The sequence below is a fragment of the Onychomys torridus genome, unplaced genomic scaffold, assembly GCF_903995425.1.
Source record: "Onychomys torridus unplaced genomic scaffold, mOncTor1.1, whole genome shotgun sequence".
Classification (NCBI taxonomy): Eukaryota; Metazoa; Chordata; class Mammalia; order Rodentia; family Cricetidae; genus Onychomys; species Onychomys torridus.
This window is the reverse complement of record NW_023412870.1, coordinates 299211-310501: the sequence shown is the minus strand read 5'-3', so window position 1 is coordinate 310501 and position 11291 is coordinate 299211.

The window sequence follows — 11291 nt, the reverse complement described above, 5'->3', positions numbered from 1 at the left end:
GGGTGTATTTCCATGGATTCCTTTTCAGTACATTAGAATGGTTCTAGAAACTACATTTCCCATTATGCCTCTTGGAAAATTTCCTAGGATCCCTTACCTCATAGCATTGCTAGGTTTTGGACTCCATTTCTCAGGATGCCTTTCTCGGTATTATTAGTGTTTTCCAAACTACATTTCCCATCATACCACTAGGATCATTTCTCAGGATGCCTTTCCTTATGGCATCACTACCTGTTGGACTCCATTTCCCAGCATGCTTTTCTATGTATTATCTGTCTATGCCAAACTACATTTCCTATTATGACTCTTGGGTCAGTAGGAGACTTCCTGTTCCCTCTTAATTCTATGATTACCCTTTGGACTCCATTTCCCAGGATGTCTTTCTTTGTATTTTCTGTCTATTATATACTACATTTCCCATCATGCTACTTGAGTCATTTTCCTAGATACCTTTCCTTATAGTATCAGTGTTTTTGTCTTCCTATGGCAGGATGCCTTTCTGTTTTGTGTCACTATATTTTAGATTCCATTTCCCAGGATGCCTTCCTCTATAGCATCAAAACATTCTGAAATGCATTTTCCAGGATGCCTTTCTGTAGAGCATCAGTACATGTTGGATTTTATTTTCTAGAATAACTTTCTTTACCTTATCACTACTTGTTGGACTTCATTTTCCAGGACCATTTCTCTAGAAGATCATTCCATTCTGGACTTCATTTCCCAGGGTCCCTTTCTCTATAGCATCACTACATTCTGGACTTCATTTCCCATTATGGCTTTCTCTAGAACAACATGACATTCTCAACTTCATTTCCCAAGATGCCATTCTTTACAGCATCACTACATTATGGACAATATTTCCCATGATGCCTTTTTAAAAGCATCACTACATGTGGATGGCAATTCCCAGGATTTGTTTCTGTATAGCATTAATTCATGTTTGTCTTCATTTCCCATAATACCTTTTTCTACAGCATCACTTCATGTGGGACTTAATTTCTAGGATGATGGTCTCTATAGCATCATTCATTTGAACTTCATTTCCCAGGATGCCTTTCTCTACAGCATCAGTACATATGGATTTCATGTCCCTGGATGCCTTTCTCTACAGCATCACTACTTTTGGACTTGATTTCCCAGATTGGCTTTCTCTATTCCATCACTACTTGTGCAACTTCGTTTCCCAAAAAGTCTTTCTTTATAGCATCATTACACATGGTCTTCATTTTCTATGATGCCTTTATCTATAGCATCACTACAGTTGGACTTCATTTCCCAGGATGCCTTCCTCTATACCATCTCTACAGTTGGACTTCATTTCCCAGGATGCCTTTCTCCATGGCACCATGACATTTTGGACTCTATTTCTCAGGTGTCCTGTATCCCCAAGAGTTTCCCTGTTTCTTCAGCAGGTATCCAGTGTTCACAGCAAGTGTAGGGCCTCAGCAAGTTAATGTGAACTTCTGCAGGTTTGTTGGGCCTCAGCATTGTGACAGTAGGGGTCAGGGACCTGGGTCAGTGACAGGGGGTTAGGGTTAGTATTAGGATTAGGTTAGTGTTAGTGTTAGCATTTTGGGTTTATGTCAGGATTTTAAAGGGTAAGGTTAGGTTAGGGTTAGATTATTTTTGGGTTAGGATTAGGTTAGGTTTAGGGTTAGGGATAGGGTAGGGTTGGGGTTCAGGTTTGGTTCAGGTTAGTGGTTAGAATTATGATTTATGGGTGTCAGGAATAGGATTACATGTCAGGGATAGGGTTTGTGGTTATATTTAAGATTAGGATTAAGAGATAGGAAATTTGGTTATACTTAGGGGTTTCATGGTTTGGGTTAGTGTTTGGTTTTGTTGTTATATTAAGTTGTATCAGGGTTCAGTTAACATTGTTGTTAGGGTTCTTGTTAGGTTTAGGTTTTGGGCTTGGGTTAGTTAGGTATAGGGTTATCAGTTGGGTTAAGATTTCAATAGATGGAATTTGTGATTAGGGTTATTGGTTGGATTTAGTGGTGTCAGGTTTTGGATTAGCGTTGGTGTTAGGATTATGGTGTTGGTTAATTGTTTCTACATTCTGTACTTCATCTCCTGGATGCCCATCTCTCTATATTGGCATTGCAATAGAAACTACTTTTCCCATCATAGCTCTTGACTTGCAATAAAACTTCCAGTTCCCTCTTTAGAGCATCAGTTTGTGTTGGATTTCATTTCCCAGAATGCCTTTATCCGTATTGCTTATCTATGAAAACTACATTTTCCATCATGCTACTCCGGTCACTTTTCAGGATGTCTTTCATTATAGCATCAGTGTTTTGGACTTCATTTCCCAGCTTGCCTTTCTGTATTGTGTCACTACATTTTAGACTCCATTTCCCAGGATTCTTTCCTCTATTCCAACACTACTTTTTAGATCATCAAGGTTATGGTTATGGTTATGATTAGGGTTAGTGGTTATGGTTAATGGTTAGCGTTAGAGTCAGTGGTTACATTTAGGGGTTAGTGTTAGGGTTAGGCTTAGTCTCCAGGTAAGGTTTAAGGGTAATGGGTTTTTAGGGATAGGGTTAGGCTTAGGGTTAGGCCTAGTCTTAGGGTTAAGGTTTATGTGTTTTTAGGGTTAGAATCAGGGGGTTCGGTTAGGGTTAAGTATTACAGGTTTCTAGGGTTGTGGTACATGGCCTTTGTGATTAGGGGTAGGGTTATGGTTAGGGTTAGTGGATAGGGTTAGGTTATAGTTATTGGTTAGGGTTAGGATTAGTGGTTAGATTTTGGGTTGCCATTTGACCTCAGCATGTGTCTCTGACTCTCATCAGGTGTCCTGTGTCCTCTGCTTTTGTGTCAGAAAGAAACTTCCTGTCCCTCTTTATACCATGAGTATCCTTTGGACTCCATTTCCCAGTATGCCTTCCTCTGTGTTGGTTTTCTATTCCTAACTACATTTCCCATCATGCCTCTTTGATCCTATCCTAGGCTGCCTTTCCTTATGGCATCACTAAATGTTGGACTCCATTTCCCAGGAGACTGTTCCCTGTACTGTCCATTTATTCCAAACTACACTTCCCCATCATGCCTGTTGGGACAGAAAGAAACTTCCTGTTTCCCCTTCATAGCATCAGTACCCTTTGGACTCCACTTCTCAGGATGTCTTTCTGTGTCTTGTTAGTGTATTCCAATCTGCTTTTCCATCATGCCTCTCAGGACATTTCCTAGGATGTCATTCTTTATTACATCACTATGTGTTGGAGTCAATTTCCAGGATGCCTTTGTCTATAGTATCAGCACGTTTTGAAGTTCATTTCCAGGATGTCTTTCTCTAGAGCATCAGTGCATTCTGGACTTCATTTCCCAGGATGCCATTTTTTTTTTTTTAGCATCAGTTCAATAGGACTTAACTTCCCAGGATGCCTTTCTCTTCAGCATCAGTACATTCTGGATTTATTTCCCAGAATGTCTTTCTCTATAGCCTCAGTACTTTTGGACTTCATTTCCCAGGATTCCTTTCTCTATGGCATCAGTATACTTCAACTTCAGTTCCCAGAATGAGTTTCTCTAGACCATCATTACATTCTGGATATCAATTCCCAGGGAGCCTTTCTCTACAGTATAATCTGGACTTCATTTTCCAAGATGCCAATGCCTTTCTCTATAGCATGAGTCTGTTCTGGAATTTATTTCTCAGGATGACTTTCTCTATAGTGACAATACATTCTGACCTTCATTTTTCAGGATACCTTTCTCTACAGCACCAGTACATTCTGTACTCCATTTCCCATTATGCCTTCCTGTAAAGCATCACTGCATGTTGGACTTCATTTCCCAGAATGCTATTCTCTACAACATCACTACCTAAGGACTTCATTTTCCAGGATGCCTTTTTCCATCATCAGTACATTTGCATTTTATTTCACAGGATGTCTTACTCTACTGCATCATTACATTCTGGACTTCATTTTCCAGGATGGATTTCTCTACAGCATCAGTACATTCTGGATGTCATTTCCCAATTTGCCTTCCTCTACAGCATCAGTACATTATTTATTTCATTTGCCAGGATGTCTTTCTCTACAGCGTCTGGACATTCTGGTCTCCATTTCCTAGCATGTCTTTCTCTATAACATCAGTACATTTGGACTTTATTTTTTAGGATGCCTTTCTCTATAGCATCACTACTTGTGGGACCTCATTTTCCAGGATCCCTTTTTTTTAGAGGACCATTATATTCTGCACTTAATTTCCTAGGATGCCTTTCTCTATAGCATCAGTACATTCTGAACTCTATATTCCAGGATGCCTTTCTCTATGCTCTCCATTCTCTTTTCCAAGTAGCTTGATTAATCTGGCTACTGTGTCTATGGGTGAACCATAAAGGCCCTGAATAAATGCCCCATAGCCTTCTTGTATCATGATAACACTTGTGACATCATAGGAGATGACAGTGCCCTCCAGGATAGCATAGAATGCCCAAATATGGGGCTGGTGATGTCATAGCCTTTGCCTACCTGCTAATTATTTCACTTCAAATTGCCCTCCCCAAGAGCCTCTCCTGAGTTACAGGGGAAACTTCAGCACCTTCTCCTTCTAAAGCCAGACATCCAGCAATGCTGCACTACAAATGTTTCTTTGTGGGGTATTTAAGGCTAACTGTCCAAACTTTTCTTAGGATTGGCTTTTCCTCACCTTAAGATTCATACTCAATGAGATAAAATGGCAGCTGTAACATTAGGTCATGGTGAGCAGGAAAGATGAATCCCCTGAAGTAATCAAAGACCTGGAAGAAATCCACTACTGTAATTGAGACAATTCCATGTAAATTATCTGGTAATCAAGAGAGATTTATTTCTGAGATAACTTAAAGCCAATAGGGGTTGGTTACAAGATCCAGGAGAGATAAGTTACCATCTAGCAGAGGACCCTGGCTTGGTCATCCACCCAGATTCCAGGATCACAAGGTATCCAGAAGGGGCCAAAGACTTATCCACCTCAACTCTCAAGGGGCTCCTTCTCAGCCATGTCCCAGGGTAGGTCAGCCCCAGGGGCTGGACAAAGGCAGGTGTGGCAGTTACTTTCTATCACTCTATGGGCAGTGTTTCGAGGTCAAAGCTGGAACAGCTACCCACTACAGCTCCCCCCTTTTGTCTAAATAAGATAATTCTAAGCTAATACAAAAGGATTTACAATAGAGATGATTACTAAATATTGTCCTGGAGGAATAATGGATAATGAACTATATGGGATTAAACTACACCAACAAGAACAACACCAAACAAGAAACACACTAAAATCCAGAAGAGTGTGGAACATAGGAAATTGGCATGTTACAGAGGTCTTTCCAAAAGATGTCCTAACTTGAAGAGCCTAAATCTAACACTTGATATGTTCTAGCTAAGATATAAGAAGATTGTAATTATAACTGTTAGTCTCAATGACAGTAATATATTTCTTCCAGGTCTTTGTTTACTTCAGGGGATTCATCTTTCCTCCCCACCTTGACCTAATTTCCCAGCAGCCTTTTGATCTCATTGAGTACATATCTTAAGGTGGGGAAAATCTCCAATCCCATCAAAAGACCTGAGAAGAAATATAATAATACCTGAGAAACAGGAGGACACAAGCAACTTTCAGGAGTCTTGCAAGAGTAAGCAGAGACAGCTGGAAGTCTCGAGAATCACCTAGAATTTCTCAGTATTACTGTTGTATTCAAAGTGGCTACAGTCTGAGAGTATCTGTCAGACCATTTTCAGAAGCAAGGTTTTTGAAAGAATCCTACCCTGTCTTGGCAGAGGTCAATAGTCACTTTTCCTTTTGTACTGTCAACAGTCAATGCAAGGACATTTTCTTGCCCAACAGACTGTTTTTGTTTTTTGTTTTTGTTTTTGTTTGTTTGTTTGTTTTTGTTTTTTTATGCCAAGAGGAATACTATAGTGGTATTTTATTTGTATTGAAAGGTGATTTTATTTGTATGTTAATAAAGTTGCCTTGAGGTCAGAGCAAGCCAGAGCAGAAGCTGGGTGGTGGTGATGCACTTGGGAGGCAGAGCTAGGTAGATCTCTGTGTGTTCAAGGACACAGCCAGCATGGCAGACACACGCCTTTAAGACCTGTAGGTCTGTACAGACATGCAGTGATGAGGAGGTCATGTGGCTGGGTTTACAACCAATGAGTAAACAGAACAGAAAGTCTATAAAAAAGACAGGACACACAGAAGTAGCTCTCTGGCATAGAGGAAAGACAGCAGAAGCAAGGAAGAGTAAGGCTCTCAGCTATTGCTCTAACCTCTTGCTTTTTAACTCTGCAACTGGCTCTGTGTTTCTTATTTAACAAGATGGTTACATCTACAGAATACAAACTTCCAAATGGAAATGTTTCAGAAAGTCAACATTCTCTTGGGATCAGATCAGTGCTGTCAAGGGGAAATGCTGTGGGATAATGCTTTTGTACACTGGTTTAATGAAATGCTGATTGGCCAGTAGCCAAGCAGGAAGTATAGGTAGGATAAACAGAGAAGGAGAATTCTGGGAGGAGAAAGGCTTAGTCAGGAGATGCCAGCCTGCTGTCCATGGACCAGAATGCAATGGGACACAGGAAAAGCCATGGAAGATGTTCTTTGGTCTCTGTTTTTGTCATCTTGGGTTCATCACTGATATGGCTTTCCAGGTTTGACTGGGGGCCAGTCACCTATTCTGAGGAAACATAATGGACGCCCCTCATGCCAAACCTCATTCTTCATTTCCACAATAATGCCCCTGTGATAACCCAAGCCACCTGTTACTGGGAGGGCCTGCCTGTTGGAAATTCTATTTTATTTTATTCTTTCCATGTAAAGGGACAGTAGCTGTCTCTCAGATGCACATAGAAATCTTGGCAGCCTAACACATGGCACAAACAGTTCTTGCTTGCCAAGGCGTTAGACCCATTCAGCACATGACACCCCCAAAGAGATGAAGGAAGGGAAGCCAAAAGTTCATGGTCTTTTGTCAGGAAGGAAGTCAAACCAAGAATCTTGAGTCCCCAAATGATTTATCTTATCACTGGCTAGATTTCAGAGATAGTTTTGCCAACAAGGAGGTCAAAGGTAGAGGTTTGTGCTTCATGCAGGAAGCATACTTGATTCTTGGCTCTGTGTGTGTGTGGCTCCATTGTGGAAAACTTATCCTACATGCATGGATAAGGCTAGGTAAATGCCAAGAACTGCAGGGCAGGAGATAGAAAAGTTAGAGCTATAGAAAAGGGTATGGACCAGATACATGAAATTTAATAAGTGGGGTGAGCTTTTCAAAAAGACTGACACAGGCCAATCTGGTCACTTTGCAGAGGAGGAAAAACAGGAAGAAAGTTTTGCAGAGAAATAAGGCACTCCTCCTGCAAATGCACAGAGAATATCACATGACCAGAGCATAGAAAGATTCAGGTTCTTCAACATTGCCCCCATGAGCATTTGCACACCCCCAGCCTGCATCCTGCCTTTAAGCCCTGAGGACACCCTCCATATGCACCTCCTATTTCTCCTCAGGGCCTCTGAGAACTCACATGGAACTCAGACACCTTGCATTGCTGGTCCAGGATGTTGAAAACATGAACACCTGCCAACCTACCAGAAGTTCTTCTCTAAGCTGTCCTGCCTGCCAATTTGAGCAAGCCCATATTTCCCAGTTCTTGACAGACTGAGTGCCAGAATGTAAAAGAGGTGGCAAACTTTAAGAACCAACTCCATCTGAGGGCTTACTGGTGATGCTAACCTTGTTTGATACATTCACTTCTTCAAGATCTCAAGAGCAGGGAGAACTCTCCCAGCTAAGTTCCCAAGCTTGCAACAAGGGGGTAAAGATCCTAGTATATTACAGGGATATCCTAAAGCCATGTTGTTCACATTGCCCCTTGTCTGGCCAAGTGTGAGTGTCTTCCTTATCACTGAACTACCAGCTCTCAGAGTTTTTATTGTCTCATTACTTGCCTGGGTTTGAGGATCCCATACTTTTCCTGGATTTGTGTTTATGTAGGTGCTGGGGGTTCAAACTCAGGTCTTCAGACTTGTGGACCAACAGCTCAGACCCTCCTCACAGCCCTGATTGTTGGTCATTAAATTGGAACATCAGTGCTCACCTGTCTGTTCAATTATTTTCTAAATTGGATATTTTTACACTACTGGGTGTGATGGTTTTCTGTCGTCAGCCTTTGTGGCAAGTTGTCAGCATCCAGAGCCAGCAGTTATCATGTCTCAATGAGCAGAATTTCTAGATTAATTTTCTTTATTTTGTTTTTTTCATTTTACATACCAACCACAGTTCCCCTTCTTGTCCCTCCTCCTGCTCATTGTCCACCTTCCCCCACTGCACCTGCCATCCACTCATCAGAGAGAGTAAGGGCTCCCATTGAGAGTCAAAGAAGTCTGGTACATCAAGTTGAGATAGGACCAAGCCCCTCCCCCCTGCTTCAAGGCTGAGCAAGGCATCCCCTCATATGGAATGGGCTCCAAATTCCAGTTCATGCACTAGAGCTAAATCCTAGTCCTGCTGCCAGGGGCCCCACAAACTGACCAGTAACACAACTGTTCCCCACATTGAGAGGGCCTATTATGTTCCTATGTAGGTTCCTCAGTTGTCAGACCAAAGTCTGTGAGCTCCCACTAGCTTGGGTGAGCTCTCTCTGTTGTTTTCCCCATCATAGTTTTGACCCCCTTGCTCATCTAATCCCTCCCCCTCTTTGACTGGAGTCCAGGAGATTGGCCCAGTACTTAGATGTAGACCTCTGCATCTGCTTCCATCAGTTACTGGATGAAGGTTCTATGATGACATTTAGGGTTGTTGGTGCAGGCCACAAGAATATGAAATAGAGAATCACCTGTATATGATAAATTTATAACTAGAAGAATCAAAAAATCATCCAAGGAATATTTGATGTTATTTAGCATTTAGTAAAACTGCTGTTTTCTGCTATCAATTTTTTTGTTTGCTCATAGTCCTGGGCCATAAGGGCAAACAGTATAAGCTTCTCAGACCTACTGCTGATCTGAACTTTGTAACACCCTTACAGAGACAATGCCTGTCTCCTAGGATGTGAAAATGCATTGCTTTGTTCCTTGTGAAAATGAAGCACTGAACCTTCCTCCCCTCATTCTAAAACTTTGATTCAGAACAAAAAGATTTTTTTTGCATACCAGGTGAAGGAGGATTGAGGTAGAATTATTAGCTCAAATCAGTCACATGGCCAGAGAAGAAAGAACAAGGCAGAATTTTTGTAGATGGTAGGGATTGAGTAAGGTCAGAAGAGTAGGAAAGGAAGAAATGAGCATAGGTGGAGAAACTGAAGTGGAAGATGAGATTGGTAGCAGAAGAGCTTAGTTAAGGCTATGAGAGGACAGTACAAAAAGGGACAGGGAGAAGCTGAGTGTGAGAACAGAACTAAACCATGTAGAGAGAGAACTCAGCAAGAGAAGGGATAGAGAGGAGCTAAATATAAGAATAATTGGCCAGGTGGTGGTGGTGCACACCTTCAATCCCAGCACTTGGGAGGCAGAGGCAGGCGGATCTCTGTGAGTTTGAGGCCAGCCTAAGCTACCAAATGAGTTCCAGGAAAGGCACAAAGCTACACAGAGAAACCCTGTCTCGAAACTCCCCCCCACCAAAAAAAACCTTATCTCATTGGGGATTTAGCTCAGTGGTAGAGTGCTTGCCTAGCAAGTGCAAGGCCCTGGGTTCAGTCCTCAGCTCAAAAAAAAAAAAAAAGATAAGGAGAGGGACAGATGTGCACAGGCCTGAGGAAAGACATGTATGTGAAGGGGGGAACATGGGAATCATGGTTGCATAAATTATGAAATGCAACCACATGATCTACATGCATCTGGGGAATAGCCATATTGGCCTGTGTGGGCAGGTGTGGCCCACATGGTAAGGCTTGGAGACAGGAAATAGAATGTGAATATGATATAGTTATAATTTCAAAAAGTATTTTGAAAAGTTGAAGCAGGCTTTATATTCATGGGCTACAGAGACTAGGAATTAATATTACAGCACAACAAAGATCTCTCAAAACTTTTATCTTATAGTGCATATCTAAAACCAAAAAATAACAGTCCTGTTAGGCAGGGCCACAACATTTTACCCAGATCTATTTTGGTTCAACTATTGTAACTATAGCAACTTGGTTTCAAGATAAGTTCAATCCTGTACCCCAAACCTTGATTGCCCTGGTCAGTGAACCCCAAGAAATGGCCTATCAGGATATTTAAGGAGCATCTGAAATTGATTACCTAATTCCACTTTGCTAATCTCAACTAGGAAACCTCTCAACCACGATCCTGCCTCTCCCTTTCTGCACTGTGACTCTACCAACTTCAAAGCTGGCCAATGAACTCAACTCTCACACAGGTCCCTCTTCATTGATAAGTCCCCACTAAAAGCCAGAGAGTTTGGAGATCACTCATTAACTGTCCTATTTTTCCTTTTCACTGACCAGTTAAAGGCCACACTGGTAGGAGTTGTGGGACTGTCTTCATTGCACTGGGTAGCAGAGGCAGGATTGGGTGATCAATGCAATTCTCAATTATATAACATGAGGCTGTGATATTACAAGCAAATATTCTTCCATGCCAGGATGGCATGGCCTCCCCCTCCTTAGGGAATCCACATTTAACAAAGCTCAGAGGCCAAAGGTCTCATGGTCCATCTCAATTCAAGCAGCTCTGACAGCTCAGCCAACCTGCACACTTACCATGGCATGGCTTGTGGTTATTGTTACAACTCCCTACAGCTAAACAGAAAAATCCTGTAAACCCCATAAAGCCACAGGGTCCTGGATCATGCCAGATGTATGATTCAGAAATGACTAAGTGGAAGTGACTATGTCCCACAGGGTATGTGTGACCATGCCCAACCGTGGGGGCATGTTGGGAATTCATATCAATCTTGACTCAAGAAAATAATGTGTAGACTACAGTGTTTCATGTACTAAGATCCATTTATTATCATCAAAGATTAGATATTCAGCTGGTTGTACATTCTTCCCAGATCCTAGGAGAGGGTTATCAAGTGGCTAGACCCCCCAGTCTGCTATAGGTAGTCATCATTCTGATTACAGGGGTAGGGCAGTCTTATCTGGGGTCATCCTTGTGGATTCCTGGTTATTTCTCTAGTACCAGGATTTTTTTTCCTAACCCCATAATTGCTCCTTCTATCAAGATACCTCTTTCCTTACTCTCCCTTTCTGTTCCTCCCGCAATGCAACAATACCATTCCCTCATGTTCTCATCCCCAGTCTTTTTCCCCTTCCACCACACTTCCACTTTAACTGGCAGATCTTATCTATTTTCCC